Source organism: Triticum dicoccoides, chromosome 5B (assembly GCF_002162155.2).
Source record: "Triticum dicoccoides isolate Atlit2015 ecotype Zavitan chromosome 5B, WEW_v2.0, whole genome shotgun sequence".
Lineage (NCBI taxonomy): Eukaryota > Viridiplantae > Streptophyta > Magnoliopsida > Poales > Poaceae > Triticum > Triticum dicoccoides.
The window spans coordinates 278865856-278885930 of NC_041389.1; positions in this window are offsets into that span (position 1 = coordinate 278865856).

Sequence of the window (20075 nt, forward strand, 5' to 3'; positions counted from 1 at the left end):
TATTTTTTTAAGAATAAAAACTTATTTTTTTTGTTTCTATTTTTCTCCATAGGCATTCTACATTTTTTGTATACAGCGGAAACCTGCTTCTACACATATTTAAAAAAAAGTTAATGCATGACTAACATTTCTCAATTTTGTATATAAAGTGATTTTATAATAGACATACTCAAAATATTTTGAAATATAAACAAATGTAAAAATACAAAACAAAAATGAAGGTAAAAAGGTGAAAAAAAGAAAAAGAAACACCAAAGGCCTGTGTCGGCGGCTGGGCTGTCCCAATCAGGTGGCCGCCTTTGGCGAGACGTCCTACTGTCTCGCGTGAAGCGAGACATAGGCTCACCCCAACTAACTAAGAGTTAACCCTTGCGGGGCTCCTGAAGGGTCGTTTTTGTGGCCTGGGAACGAGCTAGATGGTGCGTCCAACCACCGCCACATGTCACGTGATGGGTGTTCTCCTTGGATTTTTTTTTCGTATGCATTGTCGGGATCTAGGTGTTTTTTTCAGGTTTCACTTGGTTTTTTCTTAGGTTTTGGAGTTTTTTTTTTGTGAAACACAGCTGTGCTTCTTCAAAAGGGAAAAAATTATGCTTTCATGAGAAGCATAGATTTGCCTCTCGTGGAAGCATAGATTTTCTTTTGCGAGTAGAAAAGAAAATCTGTGCTGTCACGTGAAGCGCAGATTTGCTTCTTGTAGAAGTACGGACTTGATTCTGCGAGAAGCACAACTGTGGTTCTCGAAAAGGGCCAAAAATTATGCTTCTACGAGAAGCATAGATTGGCTTCTGCGGGAAGCACGGGTGTGCTTCTCGAAAAAAAACATTTGTGCTTTCACGAGAAGCATATATTTGCGTCTTGTGCAAATACAATTGTGCTTCTCAAAAAAGGGAAAAATGTGAAAATCCGCAACCGTACTTCCAGGCTCCATTTTTTCTTTCGTTTTTTGTATTCATTTTTCTCTGCTGCCCTTTTTTTTTGTATGTGTTCATTTTTGCGGTATCTATTTTTTTCCTATTTTTTCCAAGAAGAAAGTTCATTGAAACCTATTAACATGATATCTAGTTTTGAAGATGTTGACACGAAAAATCCAATGATGAAAATGGTTCGGGATTTTTTTTTGCGGGTGAAAAAGAAAAAAATAGTTTGGGATTTGGATGTACAGTTCCTTCCGCAAGAAGCACAACTGTGGTTCTCAAAAATAGAGAAAAAATTATGTTTCCATAGAAAGCATAGATTTCTTTGGCAAGAAGCACAATCTCAAAAATATATGTGCTTCCACGAGAAGCACATATCTGCTTCTCGTGGAAGTACAAATTTGTGCTTCTCGAAAAAGGAAAAAAGGTGAAAATCCACAACCATGTTTCTAGCTCTATTTTTTCTTTTGTTTTTTGTATTCATTTTTCTCGGCTGCCGGTTTTTTTAGTTTCAATTTTATTTCCTGTTTTTTGGGTAACTTTTTGTGTTTTCCTTTTTTCCAATATATGGCTTTTCTTCTTCTGGTTTTTCCGTGAAAAAAGTTTGTTGAAATTTATTAACATAAGCTCTAGTTTTGAAGATATCGACACTGGAAAGTCAACGATGAAAACAATTCATGATTCAGACGCACAGTTCAACACACAAAATGTTTGAATAAACGAATCTACGAAAAAATGAAACTCCCAGGTTGCGACAAGTGGCGCACATGCAATGCTTTACTTGTTAATGTCTGAGAAGGTAGGGAGTGACCTTTGCAAGAAGTAACCCTTAATTAGTGATTTTGGCACAACAATAAATCTGCTCTATGGTATCAAAGACTTTAAGCAGGCCTAAAGTCTTGGGCCCAACAATAAATCTGCTCTATGGTATAATAATACTAAAGCAGGCCTAATAAATCTGCTCTATGCTTGATTTTGTTATTTTCCGTCCTAATCAAAAATCCCCACCAAAAATAGCCCTAAAAATTTTCTTGCAATTTGTTAGAACTTGTGAGATTTGGTTTATTTGATCCACGAATTTGGTGTTTGACAAGTGGATCTACCCTTTACCACCTCCCACCCACCCCACCATCGATTTTGGCCGAAATCTTGAAAACCTCCACGGATCCGAAGGTGTTCTTGTGCTCCCAGAACACCCCGTGCGTACGGGCCATCCAGACCCCGTGCACACGGGCTTCACTTACCCCGTGCGCACGGGCCTTACAGAATGGTCCGGCCACTTCATGTTTTGCCTCTTTTTGACATTTCACCACCACCATTTGTCTTCCGCAATTCTCCTTGTGGGTGTTTGACCTTTTGGGTTGCGGCTACACGTGTCCTAAGGTGTGTCGGCTACTTAGGTGCGACTTGACTTCATCATCACCGCCACTTGTCATCGACTCGGACTCCACATCGACTTCGACCAGTTCATCATCATACTATCGTAAGCAAGGATGATAACCTCGACGACATCCTAACTTCATACTTTGCCTTTACCTTGATAGCCCCGAGCCTCTTTTGTTATTTACCCATTGAGACTAGCGAATTGAGTATTGCCGGGCCACGCTTTTAGTGCACCGTTAGTGTTACGTCTCTACCGTGCATATCGCACTTGTTATCTCATATTCCGGCTCGCATATCAAGCATTGTGACATAGTAAAAGAAAAAAAGCTTTCCTTTACCTAATAATAAAGGACGGAGCCTTTCATAGTTCTTCATTCGTCACCTCTTTATATCCGTTGGTTTTATGTTAATCATATAGATTGACGATTGAGATTTATTTATCTTTATCTAATGTATGATTCCAAATTTTCGTCATCGCGTGTGTTTCTTTTGTACCTCAAACTCCGGTTCTTCGATGCAAAGACTCCCTAGAACGTAGCCTACGCAGACACGTATATTTTTTTGGGCCTGTTCTCTGGATCAATATAAAGCACGCATAGCACACGTCTCCATAATTGATCGACAAGTGAGCGCCAACGTCGATCAGAGGCGACTGCAGGCCGCTGTGGATGTAAGGAGCGCCACGCCATGGAAGTCGTAATCGACGTGGGCAAGCATATGGCAGCGCACACGACCGACCAAGTGCCATGCTTTCCTCGGCGCACGGCGGTGCTAGCACAAGACTGCGGCACGGTTTGTCGAGGGGGTGCGGCGGCAGCGCAAAGAGGCCACGGCCGTTTGTAGAGCCGACGCTAGGAAACTTTCCGTCCGGTGCTCATCCCAGAGCGCTCTGTTCTCTCCCGTGTGGATCAAACACAAGCATGTGGGAGGTGGAGAGCACGTCGAGGATGACGAGAGCGTCGGGACAGCGAGTAGTAGCCATAGAGGGCGTCGGTGAAGTCGAGAACGGAGAGTAGCAATCAGATCGCCGAAAAGAGTCAAAAGTCGAGGCGTGCCGTCAACTGGTGCTGTTGCAGCAGGTTCACGCCCTCCACAGATTTGCAGTTCACTCGAACCACGCCATGTCTGCACCTCGACTGCTTGGATCAGAGGGGAGACCCACGGGGTTGGATCGGCGGGCAGTAGCTGAGGCGCGGTCGTTCTTGCACCTCTGCAGCTGCGGTGTTGTTGTTGTGATCTATTGGCTCGCCCTCTACCTCCTGGAGGCAGTTGCTATAGCAGTTTTACGGTGCGGAATCTCACAATGGCGATCTGAATTCTCGACTGATTTTTTCTTACTCCTGTGTTTTCATACTACTACTCCATAAAAGAGGGAGGCAACAGGCAAAGCTAAAGAGAAAGGTCTGATTTGGGAGTTGTGAGCAAGATTATTAAACCCATTAAGCTACGCGTGAAGGACGGCCAACCAGCTATGCCACGTGGCGCAAGCTGGTTGGCCATGGTGTTTTAAGATATTATTTTTAAATGAAAGTGATGAATTTATTTAAATGTATTTTTCCCTTTTTACATGAAGGTGATGACTTTATGCATTTTTTGAAGTGGAGGGCTACACAAAGTGATGCTCGTTGGTAGGTTGCGTTGATGATTTTTTTTTTACTTCTTTTTTTAAATGAAGTTATGGATTTTTTTAATGTTTTTTTAGATGGAGGCAAGGACTCCGTCTATTTTCAAAATGAAACATGCACACAACTTCCTCTCAAGCAGCATCACAGGATGGGGCCACAACCACTAGTATTAAGCTCAAGCGGCATCACAGGATGGCGCCACAACCACTAGTATTAAGCTCAAGCGGCATCACAGGATGGCGCCACAACCAGTAGTACTAAGCAAAGGTCAGCATGCATGCGTGCAGCTCCTGGCCGGTGCTCGGCTCGCCGGAGACGTAAGCAGCATCCTGCAGCAGTTCACCGATTAGTTCGTTGGAAGCTTGCAGGCGGCACCGCGACAGCAATCAGCAGCAGTGGTCCACAACAACAGCAGGAAGCACAAGAAGCAGAGAAGGGGCAACAGGGCAGCAGTAGAGCAGTCAACAGCAGCAGGCAGCCGGTGCCAGTCACGACGGCCCGAAGGTGGAGGGCGGTGATGCTTGCCTAGGCCGGCGGCCGGCGGACTACGGTTGGCAGCAGTGAGCAGCCGTCGACCGAGTCAAAGACCTAGATCTAGAAGGCCTCATCCATGGACCATGCATGGCGACCCTTTGGGGAAAGGGGAGAAGTTCCTGGCAATTTGGGGGAAAGGAGGAGAAACTGGGAGCTCCTGTTTGGCGCATTCAGCGCCGCTTAGTGCTCCTGGCGCTCGCGCGCGCAGGCCCAGCAGCTACCTAAAAAAACAGACGAGAAAAGGAATAATTACACCAGAGATGGGATTCGAACCCGCAACTAAGCTGTGGTAGTCTCAACAGAACAAACACTGCGCCCAGACGACTTGGTTGTAGAAAATTCGGAAACAACACTACTTAATGCTTCTATCAGTACAACACTAACATACACGCATTTTGTAGCCACACAAACCATTTGAAAAGTGAAATCGTATTTTCTTTTTACAAAAATCATAGTTTTGCCATTAAAAAGTTCACCAGCAAAGTAATTTTTTTTTGAAAAAGTTCATTGATTTAATAAAAAAATCATCAAAAATTGGAAAAATAGGTTCACAAATTTTAAAAAAGGTTCATCGATTCTGAAAAAAGTTCATCCATTTTGAAAAAGTTCACTAATTTTCAAAGAAAGTTCACAAATTCGGAAGAAAAGTTCATCGATTTTGAAAAAAAAGCTCATCAATTCTGAAAAACGTTCACAAATTTAATAAAAAGTCCATCGATTTTGGAGAAAGTTCATCACAATTGGAAAAGTTCATTGATTTTGAAAAAAAGATGCGGGACTTTGAAAAATGGTTCATCAATTTGAAAAAAGTTCATGGAATTTCAAAAAAAGTTCATCAAATTTCATAGATTTGAAGAAAAGTTCACATATTTGTGTCAAAGATGGGTAAAGCGTCTCAACCCTCCTAAGAGAGCCCGCATGGTCTTATATTGATTGTGCGAGAGAAACCCTCTCGTAGGTGTTTACAGAATCAATCAATAACAGAAGAAAAGATAGGAAGTTAAAGAGAGAGAATAATTCCAACTAACTCTATCTAATCTAGGGATATAACTTGGCCTACAGGTCACGTAACAATATATTTAACACCCTCCCTTAATCTAAACTGCGCAAGTTAAGATTACGTCGAAATTCTTCAAACGGTTTTGTGGACAAAGCCTTTGTGAATCCATCAGCAACTTGATCCTTTGAATGAACAAATCAAATGTCCAATTCTTTGCTTGCAACCCTTTCTCGAACAAAGTGATAATCAATCTCAATATGTTTAGTCCTTGCATGAAAGACAGGATTAGCAGACAAATAAGTGGCACCAAGATTATCACACCGAAGACAGGGAGTTGGTGTGTGATATATCCCAAGCTCCCTAAGCATGGATTTGACCCAGATGATCTCTGTTGTGGCATTTGCCAATGCCTTGTATTCTGCTTCAGTACTGGACCTTGAAACTATAGCCTGTTTCTTTGCACACCATGAAATCAAATTAGGTCCAAAGAAGATTGCAAAACCACCTGTTGATCTCCTGTCATCCAAACAACCTGCCCAGTCAGAGTCAGAGAAAGCACTGACAAGTGTGGATGACGACTTGCTGAAGGTTAGGCTAACACCCAAGGTGTATTTTACATATCCCAGTATGCGTTTGGCAGCAGTCCAATGATCTGTAGTTGGTGCATGAAGAAACTGACAAACCTTATTGACAACAAAGGAAATGTCAGGCCTGGTGAGTGTCAAATACTGAAGTGCACCTACCAAGCTTCTGTACTTGGTGCCATCCTCTTGACTCAAGGGTTGTCCCACTGCAAGAGAGAGTTTTTCTGAATTGGACAATGATGTGGGTGATGGTTTACAACCCTGCAAGCCAACTCTATTCAAAAGATTAGTCGCTTATTTTTCTTGAGAAAGATGAAGACCACCTTCACTGTTTCTCTTAACCTCAATACCAAGGAAGAAATGCAAGTCACCTAGATCCTTAAGAGCAAATTCTGAATTCAGATCCTTCAACAAGGCAGTGACTGCTTCATTTGATGAACTTGTGACAATGATATCATCAACATAAATAAGCACAAATATAGATGTTTTGAATTTATTGTATATGAACAATGACGTATCAGACTTGGATGGAACAAAGCCCAGTGTTTGTAACTTAGAGCTCAACCGCGAGTACCATGCTCTAGGTGCTTGCTTCAAGCCATAAAGAGACTTATCTAGCCTGCAAACATGAAAAGGCTTGTTTCTGTCTTCAAACCTAGGAGGTTGTTTCATATATACTTCCTCTTTCAGAACACCATGAAGGAACGCGTTCTGTACATCTAGCTGCCTGAGACTCCATCCTCTAGATATGGCAATAGATAGAACAAGACGTATACTGGCAGCTTTAACAACAGGGCTAAAAGTATCTTCATAATCGATGCCATACCTCTGTTTGAATCCTTTTGCAATGAGTCTAGCCTTGTAACGATCGATGGTGCCATCTGCCTTTTTCTTTATCCGAAACAGCCATTTGCAATCAATTAAATTTTTACCTCGCTGTGAAGGAACAAGATGCCACGTTTTATTTTCTGAAGAGCTTGAAACTCTTCCTCCATAGCCTTCCTCCACTTGATATCCGTGCTTGCTTCCTGAAACGTGCTGGGTTCGCCGGTAGAGCAGGTCAAACCATATTTAACTTTATAATTAACAGGTTGAATTACCCCAGCACGAAGCCTTATACTCGTGGCGGTACTGTAGCAGGAGACCCACACACGTCCGCAGAAGATCCCACAAGATGCTGCTCCTGGACAGAGAATCCAGGGGATCCCGAGGCTGATGCAGACCCCGCTGGTGATGCCGGATCTTCTGCGGCCAGATCGGGAGACGAGGTAGCTGGGGGCGGCGCAGAAGATCCAGCCGCCTGCTCCGGATGGGCCCCTGTCGTCTCGCGTCTGGCGTAGACCCACAGGATCGGGCCAAACCGTGTCGGCTGGGCCTGCGACAGCGACCCCCCCAGGTGGAGACGTGTCGAGCGAGGAGGGGCCGCCCGCGTCGCCTGGTGAAGATTCGGTGGCGCAGCGCGCCAGGCGCGGCTACGATCCCGAAGGAGATAGCGGCTGCACTGTCGCCACCGATCCTGAGGGGGATTCGGTTGCAACTCTGACCCCAAGCAGCGGACACATGAAATGACGGCTGTTTGGGCCATTTTCTCCATTGTTTTGCATCAAATTTTCTTGTGGAGTTTCACCACTGGATCCTGCATCATCAGAAACCTCAAGAACACGGTCAGAAGAGTTAGTCACGTAGTCATTACAATTGTCATCCCCAGGAGATATGCCAGATAGATGTGGTGGAAGGAGAAGGATTTCTTGGCGAAGAAGAGCACCATCATTAGGATGGAGAGTTGCGAAAGGAAAAACAGTCTCATCGAAAACAACATCACGAGAGATATATACTCGACCGGTAGGAACATCAAGGCATTTAACACCTTTGTGTTGGGCACTATACCCTAGAAAAACACATTGTTTTGAGCAGAACTTAAGTTTGCGAGTATTATACGGACGAAGATTAGGCCAGCAGGCACAACCAAAGACACGAAGTGAATGATAGTTCGGTCGAGTATGAAGAAGGCATTGCATGGGTGTTTCATTGTTAATGACACGACTGGGAAGCATATTAATAAGATGGACTACCTTAAGGAATGCCTCGTCCCAAAATTTAAGGGGCATGGAAGCACCTGCAAGAAGGGCAAGCCCTACTTCAACAATGCGCCTATGCTTGCGTACGATGGGGTCATTTTGTTGGTGCGCATGAGGGCATGAAACATGATGAGACATGCCCAACTTTTGAAAAAAGGAGTTTAGCTTCTCATACTCGCAACCCCAATCAGATTGGACAGCGAGAGTTTTGGTGTCAAATTGTCGTTCAACAAGTGCTTGAAAGTTATGGAAAACTTGGAAAACGTCGGAGCGTTTCTTAAGAAGATAAATCCAAGTGAATTTACTGTAGTCATCTATAAAACTAACATAATAAGTATGTCTACCAACAGAAGAGGGGGTTGGACCCCAAACATCAGAGAAAACAAGTTGTAAAGGTTTGGTAGAAATACTAGTAGAAACTGGATATGGTAACTGATGGGCTTTCGCCTTTTGACAAGAATCACAAATAGTTTCAAGACTACGCTCATCAACACATGGGAGCTGATTATTTCTAAGCACTTGTTGAACAATAACAAAAGAGGGGTGTCCTAATCTCGCATGCCACTGTTCTGATGAAAGTTTGATAACGGCACAAACTTGTTTATTGAATCTTCTAAACTGGGGAATCAAAGGGTAGAGCCCATGCACACATCTACCGCGGTAGAGAATGTTCCTCGTGGCCTGATCACGAATCAAAAAGAAATATGGGTGGAACTCAAGAAAAACTTTGTTGTCTATGGCAATGCGGTGAACGGAAAGGAGATTTTTTTCAGTTTGTGGGACATGCAAAATATTTTTGAGATGAATATTGCGATAAGGGGTAGTGTTGCATGACCAACATGATCTATCTTCATACCTTCACCGTTTGCATTGTGAACTTGATCTTGGCCATGATACTTCTCGTGCATGGTGACCTTCTCTAGCTCATTGGTGATATGATTCGTGGCGCCGGAGTTGAAGTACCAATTTGTGTCCACTCTGTATGAGGTGTCTGCAGCTGCTGCAACTTTCTTGCGTTGGGAATTGTTCTCGGCATAGCGATAGTCACAATCCTTGGCAATATGATTATTCTTTTTACAAATTTGACATTTATTTTCATACTCATCGTAACCTTGGAACGGGCGTCCCCTGTTGTTGTTGTTGTAGAAGGGGCGCCGATTGGTGTTGTTGGAGTTGTAGTTGTTGCTGTTGCGTTGGTAGTGGCCGCCGCCACCACCACCGCTGCCGCCACCGGTGTTGCCATTGTTGCTCTAGTGGTTGTTGCCGGTGTTGTAGTTGTTCCCGTCGCCGTTGCTGCCGCCACCACCATAGCTGCTGCCGTCGCGAGAGCCCCCGCCACCACCACCCTTGTGGTAGCCTTGGGAAGACCCGCCGCGGCCTCGAGCAGCAAGATTTGCAGATGACTTGAAGGCTCCTGCCCCCGTTCCTTGGAACATCTCGACGCATTGGTCAAAGTTAGCGACCATGCCGAAGAGAGCGTCCATGGACAGGGGTTCCACGCGCACATCCAGCGCCGATATGAGAGGTTGATAGTCCATATCCATCCCCCTAATGATGAAGGAGAGAAGTTCGTGGTTGGTGATGGGCTTTCCAGCCGCAGCTAACTTATCGGAGAGGGCTCTCATGTGGCCGAAGTAGGTGGAGGCATTCTGGGTGCCGTTCTGGGCGTTGGAGAGAGCTATGTGACAGTTGTTCTCACGGGAACGGGATTGAGCGGCGAACATCTTTGCTAGGGCAGACCAGATGGCATGAGATTGTTCTAAGGACGCTACTTGGATGAGAACTTCCTTGGAGAGATTCCGCAGAAGAAAGGCCACGATCTGCTGATCCTGGACAAGCCAGGGGTTGTAGGCGGGGTTGGGGGCGATCTGATCTTTCCCTTCAGAGTTTTTGGTCACGATGGTTTTGGGTGGTTCAGGAGTTGATTGATCGATGTACCCATATAGCCCTGCTCCCATAATCTGGGAACGAGCTTGGGCTTTCCAGAGGATGTAGTTGCTGCGATTGAGTGGCTCGGAAGTGGTGTAGTTGAGGCTAGGGGAGGAAACTTGCGATGAGGAGGACATGGCTGCGCAGGGGGAAGGTGATGGCTGCGAGGGGGAAGGGTTTAGCTAGATGCGATGGAAGAGGAGGCTCTGTATACCATGTCAAAGATGGGTAAAGCGTCTCAACCCTCCTAAGAGAGCCCGCATGGTCTTATATTGATTGTGCGAGAGAAACCCTCTCGTAGGTGTTTACGGAATCAATCAATAACAGAAGAAAAGATAGAAAGTTAAAGAGAGAGAATAACTCCAACTAACTCTATCTAATCTAGGGATATAACTTGGCCTACAAGAGAGAATAAACAGAGAGGGAAAGAGGCGTGACAACAGGTCACGTAACAATATATTTAACAATTTGAAGAACAAACTCATCGAACCAAGAAAAAGAAAAAAATAGAAAACGAAAAAATGAAAAAAGGAGAAGGGAAAAAAGGAAAAAGGAAGAGTAGTGAATATAAGAGGGAAACGGTGGCACATTTCCACATTCTGCTGTCTGGTCGGGATGGTTACACGAGCCTCCCTTCGAGTGCTAGGTCGCGTGTTCGATTACTAGTCAGTGTAGTGTGCTTGCTTTTTTGTCCTAATACACAGGAGAAAAGAACACTATATGGGCCGGCCCACGCGGGGTGCTGCAGGCGCCCGTTTGCATCGTCTGCAGCTCCAAATAGGAAATGCCGGAGAAACGAGCGAGCGTGGGTGGTGTTGTCGCCTGTTGGTGCGTTGGGCTCGGATGGCCACTTGAGCTGGGCCAAATGCACATAAGCGAATCAATGCACACGTGGTCACCGATGAGTATTTTTTATCACCGAGCAGGCCGCTGCTGTTGCGCTTGATGGATATGAGGATTAGGAAGAAGCTTTCTTGGAAAAAGATTATGTCGCATGCCGATAGGCGATGACGATTTATCCCTCACTGATTTGTCCAATTACACAGTCACCAACCCGTCGATGCGTACTGCTTTTTTTTTAAAAATTGTTTGGATTGCTTACCCATGTATCACATGGTCGTCGATGTGTACTGCTAATCCAATGTCCCAGTGTGATCCATAGTAACCGAAGATCAAAAGCTTCCTTTTGCAGTCTTCAGGGCAAAGATCAAAAGCTAGTTTGTATCTCACATTCGTGCACATATGCTGCATCATCAGGGCAGCCCTGCCGTTGCTCTAACTCCGTCATTGGCAGCGCCCAGTGCACAAGGAGAGGCACTACGCATGTCAGGATTCAGGTTTTAATTGACTGTAGATAAAAAAGCTGGATGGATCGGCATGCATACATATACGAGCGAATGGGGGTCGGCAAAAAAACAGAAGGTGTATATTGGTCACCTGATTAACAACTTGCTAATCCCCTGCTCGAGTTTTATTGTTGGCAAGAGGCTAGGTGGATATGTATGCGTACATGACCAAATGGGATTCGACAGAAATACAGAAGGTGCATATTATTAACTAATTCTGGCATAGATTTTTTTATGATAGCTCGGAACAGAAGACATAGTTTTTTTTGTTAATCCTTAGCTGCTTGAATTTCATAAAATATCGTTCACATAAAGTTACACGTCACTTACCTATCCTTGCAGCATTGAAAGTGTGTATTTCTTAAACTAGATGCATTATATAGTTGAAAATTAAATATGAAACAAGGTTGAGACAAGGATGGTTCATAGTTGGATGTTGATCCAAATTAAGGCTCACAAAGACAATATAAATAGATCTGTAGGAAAATGACTGCTGACCTTTTGTCTTTCTGTATAGACGATATCAAGTAATTGATTGAATTCATATTGGTAGTCTACTTCTGTGAGGTAACTATCTTAATCAGTTTGGAGCACTGAGTGTGCACAAATTAATGTAATACAATTTCAATTAGGCGGATATATTGTAGTTTTATCTACAGTTACAGGAGTCTATTTACATCTGTGTTTTTTTTCCAAGATTAAGATGTGGGTATTATATGCATTGTCGACTTAGCTTGAAAATTTTAACAAAATTTCTACGGATTTCACACATGTATTTTGACCAAGTTTGCCGACAAAAAAATGTCGATCTTTATTATTCCGTTGCAACGCACGTGTATATGTGCTAGTAAGCATAAGAAAAAGAGAAGCAAAGAGCTTGTAAGCAATAGCATTGAGCCACTTTGCCTAGTTCATCATCTCGGGTCAATACATACATAAGCATACTTGGGATAGGAGACGGTCAGTTTCTCTCTTAGGTTGGTGCACTAGCGTATCTAGCCCATTAGAGCAATCGAGATAGCGTCTCTCTAGTTTCCGTACAACAAGAGCATTTCCCATGGTTCCACCTCTTAGAGCTCATTCTTTGGTTGTGCGGATCCCATCTATCTTCCAAGTGTGTGTTCCTAGTGATATCCTTGGGTTTGATATATTGTCTTACTTGCGACTTATGCATCTTTTCAACTTTTTCGACATCTTGACTAACATTTGCTTGAATTATTTGTGCCACTTCCTAACCAAGCTCCTCCATAAGCCTTTTACTTGTAGGCGTGAGAAAACAAAACCCGGTACCAATTCTACTATTATAGTATCACATGGGATCGTACTTGATACATCCACAATCTTCGGAAAAGGTAATTTTGATATTGTTCTCTCATTTTCCTACTCACCACCACTTCCACATGATGGATAGGCACACTTCTTCGGCAAACCCGCTCTTCGAGGATCAAGATGACGAACGCGACTTCATCACCAAGAATCACTTCTTCATCGCACAACAGACTCTACATCAAGAAAGTGAAGTTTTGGGTGATCGCATCGAGCAACTCACCACCGACCTACGCCAGTCGGAAGCATGAAACCGGGACTACCTCGACGCTAAGCTCTCCAAACAAATGGAAGAATTCCGCAAACATGATCGTGAGCCACGCGTCTTCCTCAACCTCTTCACAAACACAACGCCACTCAAATCGCCACTCGTCGTCATACCCTTCTTCTGATGTGAGTCCTCCTCGAGCTTGTTCTCCTTGCCGCGAGGACACTCAAGAGAGCCAAGCTCAAGAAAATCTATTCCATGGCAATGGTTTGCAAGACCGAGTCTGATCACGTGAACAAGCGAGACGCCAAGAACAAGATGCCATGGACCAAGAGCAACCTCCACAACCGCAATGCCAAGCACCTCAAGACGGCGATGCACTCCGGCAAGCGCAACAACTCTGTGAAGAACAAGCCCTTTAAGCACAACGCACACTCCGCGAGTCCACTCAAGCTGTTGCCCAACAAAGTCGTCAAGTACGCGAAGAAGAAGAAGCACTTCGACAAGAATGACAAGAAGAAGCCACTCGACATGAAGAGCAACAAGAAAGAAGAAACCGGGCACATATGGCTCGACCCCATCGGCGAGTCCAAGAGGAACATGACTATGAAGACACTCCTCCATGACAAGGCCGACACCACCCTTGTCCACACGATGAAGAACTATGCTACGACAAGCTCAAGTTCACCATGCCCAAGTTCTCTGGAAGCACCGATCCTGAAGAATATCTCTCATGGGCATTGAAGGTCGACAAGATACTCCGTCTTCACAACTATGACGAGGAAAAGAAGATCACCATGGCCTCCCTCGAGTTTCAAGACTACGTCCTCATTTGGTGGGAACAAGTGATCGCAAGACGAAGGGAGAGAGGCAACCACCCATCACGACTTGGACACAAATGAACGATGTCATGAGAGCTCGCTTCATGCATACACATTACACACATGATCTCTTCAAGAAGTTGCAACTCCTCAAGCAAGGCACGAAGACGGTGGAAGAATACTATCAAGAGATGGAGATTTCCATGATAAGGGCCAATGTCAAGGAAGATGACGAGCAGACTATGGCACGCTTCTTGAATGGCCTCAATCACCCAATCAAGAAGATTGCCGACTTCCAACCCTAATCCAACCTTCTCGAGCTAGTTCATCAAGAAACAAAGGCCGAGCGACAAGTACAAGATGACTTCAAATACACCAAGTACTCATCCAAGACCTATGGCTCATACACTCAAGCTCCCACGACTATGACACCTCCTACCTCAACTAGAGAATCACCAAGCACCGGCGACAAGTCAAGTTCCTGTTGGGAAACGTATCATGCAATTTCACAAATTTACTACGTTCATGCAAGATCTATCTAGGAGATGCATAGCAACGAGAGGGGGAGAGTGTGTCTACGTACCCTCATAGACCAAAAGCAGGAGCATTTCACAATGCGTTTGACGTAGTCGAACTTCTTGTCGTTCTAACCGATCAAGTACAGAACGTACGGCACCCCGAGTTGCACACGTTCAGCTCGATGACGTCCCTTGAACTCTTGATCCAGTAGAGTGTCGACGAAGTAGATGAGTTCCGTCAGCACGACGTCATGGTAACGATGATGGTGAAGTGATTTGCGCAGGGCTTCGCCTAAGCACTACGAAGATATGACCGGAGGCGTAAACTATGGAGGGGGCACCACACACGGCTAACGATTATTGGTGTGTGTTCTAGGCGCCCCCTCCCCATGTATATATAGGTGGGAGGGGGAGGGGAGCAGCCTTGGGGCGCCCCAAGTAGGAGGGATCCTACTTGGGCTCCTGCCCTAGGCCGGCGCCCCCTTTCCTTCTTTTAGCGATGAGGGGAAGGAAGGAGGAGGTGCCCCTCCCCCCCTTTTTCCTTTCTCCCACCAAGGGGGAAAGGCAGGAAGAGGTGGTGCCCCCTCCTTTCCTTCCTTTAGGGCCTGCGGCCAGGGAAAGGGGCGCACCGGCCCCTTGTGGCTGGTTTGTCCCTCCCTCGGCCCATTAAGCTCATATCTTTGCCGGGGTTGCTTGAAACTCCTTTCGGGTGACCCGATATGTACCCAGTACCCTCTGGAACACTTCCGGTGTCCGAATACTATCGTCCTATATATCAATCTTTCCGTCTCAACCATTTCGAGACTCCTCGTCATGTCCGCGATCTCATCCGGGAACATTCGGTCACCAAATTACATAACTCGTATAATACAATATCGTCATTGAACGTTAAGCGTGCGGACCCTATAGGTTCGGGAACTATGTAGACATGACCGAGAGACCTCTCAGGTCAATAACCAATAGTGGAACATGGATGCTCATATTTGCTCCCACATATTCTACGAAGATCTTTATCGGTGGAACCGTTATGACAACATACCTTATTCCCTTTGTCGTCGTTATGTTACTTGCCCGAGATTCGATCGTCGGTATCTTCATACCTAGTTCAATCTCGTTACTGGCAAGTCTCTTTACTCATTCAGTAATGCATCATCCTGCAACTAACTCATTAGTCACTTTGCTTGCAAGCTTTCTGATGATGTGCATTACCGAGAGGGCCCATACCTCTCCGATACTTGGAGTGACAAATCCTAATCTCAATCTATGACAACCCAACAAACACCTTCGGAGATACCTGTAGAGCATAATCACCCAGTTACCTTGTGATGTTTGATAGCACACAAGGCATTCCTCTGGTATCCAGGAGTTGCATATAATCTCATAGTCAAAGGAATATGTATTTGACATGAAGAAAGCAATAGCAATAAAACGGAACGATCATAATGCTAAGCTAACAGATGGGTCTTTTCCATCACATCATTCTCCTAATGATGTGATCCCATTCATCAAATGACAACACATGTATATGGTTAGGAAACTTAACCATCTTTGATAACGAGCTAGTCTAGTAGAGGCTTACTAGGGACACGGTGTTTTTTTCTATGTATCCACACATGTATCAAGTTTCCGGCTAATACAATTCTAGCATGAATAATAAACATTTATCATGAAATAAGGAAATATAAAATAACAACTTTATTATTGCCTCTAGGGCATATTTCCTTCAGTCTCCCACTTGCACTAGAGTCAATAATCTAGTTCACATCGCCATGTGATTTAACACCAATAGTTCACATCGTCATGTGATCAACACCAATAGTTCACATCACCATGTGACCACCATGCTCGCCTCCCCTCCCATCTGTTGGCTATCTGTCAGTGTTAGAGTCTTCTGCATCATCATTGACTCCTCAATTTCCTTTCGAACAGTCAGATACATGTCCTTCCTCAACTTTTCATACAATTCATTTTGCTTCATTTCACTCCTTGTTTTTTTCATGCTGAGCCTCTCTTCTTTGCTGAGTGTGAAAGCCCTCTTGTGCGGGACATTAACACCTATACCCCTTGCACGGCCAGGGGCCTCTCTTGTTTCCAGAGCATTGGACAGAATGTCACATGGCCTTGAGTTCCCGTAGAAACTTCCAGGGATCTCGGAATCCTTGAACATCACACGATACCGTTTTCATCATGTGAGTTTTCAAAGTAATTAGTTCCGTCATGACGCCTCCTTACACATGCTCGCAAGTAGTATCTAGCGCGTTCGCCCCTGATTTTACTAAAGGCCCGTTTCCCACCCGCAGCTACCGCTTCTTTGTCCTCCTGGTCCCACATTGGTTTCATGCCGTATTATCCTGCCATACCCATCCGATGGGGGGGGGTGTTCCTTTTCTGAAGTTCCGATTGCTTCGCACTATTTGTAGCAGACTCTGTAGTTGCCCTGACCCTTTTGAATTTTGCCCAGTCTGCCTTTGTAATTTGGGGGTATGCGGGGATTGGGTCCTTGCCTTCACTCAAGCACTTCTTGTACATCACGTGCTTCCAGTTTCTCCTAGCACCCCTAGACTTCTTCAGTGCAGCATGTTCCACCTGCATTTTCCACTGCTCTGGAACATTGAAGTGATCCATGATCTCCCGGACTTTCCTTTGTCGTGTTTCTATGTCAGCCTTCCGAAATCCCGGTAGATTAATGTTGAGCCTTGCCCTGCCAACAAATCCACACACACTCCTGAACCTCGTGTGTGCTTTATCTGGTTTAGTTGGAGCCCAAGACTTTAAATCGATGTCGGTTACTTCATATACACCTTTAGGCTGGTGTGTGGGCTTCCTTGGAGCGTTCCTCCATGTCCTGGTCAGAAGGGTAATTGCTAAAGCTCTATCCCGTTCCAGATTACTTGATCCCTCACCATCAGCTCAAGACCTAGGATTGTCGGAATCAGATGAAGATACATCGCCTGAAGCATGAGTGTTCTCGCTGCTACTCGGCATCTACAGAGAACACATGCTAAACTCAGGAAAGGAGGATAAGCATTAAGGTAACAACTTGGTATGAAGCTGTCTAAACATGTCATGCAATAATTTAGAAAATGTACGACTAATTTTTTTAAGTTTGTGTGACTCGGATGCCCACGATCTGTCAATCGAAAATAACTTATTAGAACAAATACAACTTATATGTACTAGTTAGGAAGGTAGATAATGAACATATATATGCTCTCCATTATTTTATAGCCAATTTGGGAACATACGGAATGAAATAGGAAGAGGGATTGCAAGAAAATATGCCTCACCACTATGGAGAGCAGTAACTAACATGTTTCTTAATGGAAACCTGGCAGACCATAGGAGAGGCGAGGGTTATAGGATCAATATGCTCGAGGGTGGTTGGCGAGCAAAAGAAGACGGCGAGGCACGGGCAGCTGCGTGTTGGGAATGGCAGTGAAGGTAGGGTTGACACCTAAGAGCGGGCACATGGCTGGGTTGAGCACATCGGCGCCAGAGAGGGTTCTGCTGTGGATCTGGGGGAGGGGGGAGCTGGCGATGGAGATTTGATGGACTAATTGAGTGAAATGCAGGCGGGCGGTGGGGGGGGGGTGTTGGCGGCCTAGGTGAAAAGGGTGAAAAAATATCCCCGGTCGCCGCGCGGAAAGGCCTTTACAAATGGTTGTCTCTAAGTGCTCGTGTGCACAAACATCATAATTTCGTTTGAAATGAAGACGTGAGTTCATCATTTCGCCTCCATTTTTTCCCACGGTAAGCAATCACCATTATACCAACGGGCGCATTTCAGGTCTCGTGTGCTATATTTAAGACATTTTTTGGCATTTACCGTGCATTTTGGCATATAAATCAAATCCTAGCCGGAGCTGTATGTGCTGATGAAAGGGATGAGGATTGTCGTTCAATTTGGGACCATCCAACGGTGCAGACGTATGATCCGTGCGGTTTGGGTTCTGGCCAATCAGAACGCATGATTCAGATCGCGCGGGCAGTAGGAGGGGGGGGGGCATCGGCCATGATTTGGTAGGCACATGGCTTTCATGAGTGAACCGTGTGCTATTTGAAAACACTTACATGAACTAACATCATATTTTTGTTTGAATGAAAACATGAGTTCATTGTTTCGCCTCCAATTTTTTCCACGGTAAGAAATCACCATTGTACCCTATGGTTCGATTTTCAGGTGCATTTGAGATCTCATTTGCTATATTTGAGTCATTTTTTGCATTTACCATGTATATATATAAAGGTGTCAGCAAGATCATTTGTGTGTCGCTTTGCAAGTTTTCATTCATTGTGTGAGAAACGAGGAACAAAACTCAAACAGTTCGGCCGCAGTGTGCAGCCAGAGGCATAGGTCTTGTTGGTATTTTAATTACAGGAAATGCATATAGAGTCCAAAAATAATGAAAATCGTTGTGTCACCGTGGCGTGCTCTTAGGATCCCATGGAAAAAATTAGGTAAAGTTTGGCACAAGTTTTAATGCTCACACCTTCCAAATCGGAGCATCTCACAAGAAGGATCATAGTTTCGAAAAAGGAGAGGCGACACTTCGGACTCCAATCGTTGCTGACTACATCATTCTGTCTCGAATTGTTTTCATGGTAAACAATCACGGATATACCCTAGGTTTGATTTTTTGGCCCATGTCTCGCCTGCTATATTTAAGTCATTTTTTTGCATTTACCTTGCATTTAGTGCATATAGAATCAAAACCGTACTACAACTACATGTGAGTGTTAGTTAGAAAATAAGGTGTACCAATCGTTTGTGTGTCTCTTTGTGAGTTTTCGTCCATTGTTCGAGAAGGCGGGAGAAGTTTTAAACATTTCGTCTGTGAGGTGCGGCCACCGGCGTAGGCCTACTTGGTATTTTAATTATAGGAAATTCATATGGAGTCCGGACATCATCAAAATTGGCGTGTGCCTGTGGTGTGCTCTCACGACCCCGTGGAATTTTTTTGGTGAAGTTTGGCACAAGTTTTGATGATCGCTCCTTGGAGGATCATGGTTTCCAAAAGGAGACGTGTCAATTCAAACTCCAGTGTCCAGTGACTTCATCATTTGGCCTCATAGAAAATTTCACGGTACGCAATCACCATTATACCACGGATTTGATGGCGCATTTCAGGTATCGTTCACTATATTTAAGGCATTTTTTGAATTTAACGTGCATTTTGTGGATATAAATAAAATCACAATCAGAATTGCATGTGCTGTCGAAAGGGATGAAGATTGCCGTTCGACCAGGGATTATCCAACGGTGCAGACGTATGATCCGTGGGGTTTGGGTTCTGACCAATCAGAACGCATGACTCACATCGTGCACACGACAGAGGGGCATCGACCACGGTTTAGTAGGCACACGGCATGCATGAGTGAACCATGTGCTATTTGAAAACATTTACATGAACTAACAACATATTATCGTTTGAATGAAAATATGAGTTCATCTTTCACCTCGAATTTTTTTCCACGGTAAGAAATCACCATTTTGGTTCGATTTTCTGGTGCATTTGAGATCTTGTTTGCTATATTTGAGTCATTTTTTGCATTTATCATGCGCGCACACACACGCGCACGCGCGCGCGCGCGCGCGCACACACACACACACACACACACACACACACACACACACATATATATATATATATATATATATATATATATATATATATATATATATATATAGTCGCAACTACACGTGGGTGTTAGCAAGATCGTTTTGTGTGTCGCTTTGCGAGTATTCACTCATTGTCCGAGAAACGGGAAAAAACTTCAAACAGTTCGGCCGCAGGTTGCGGCCAGA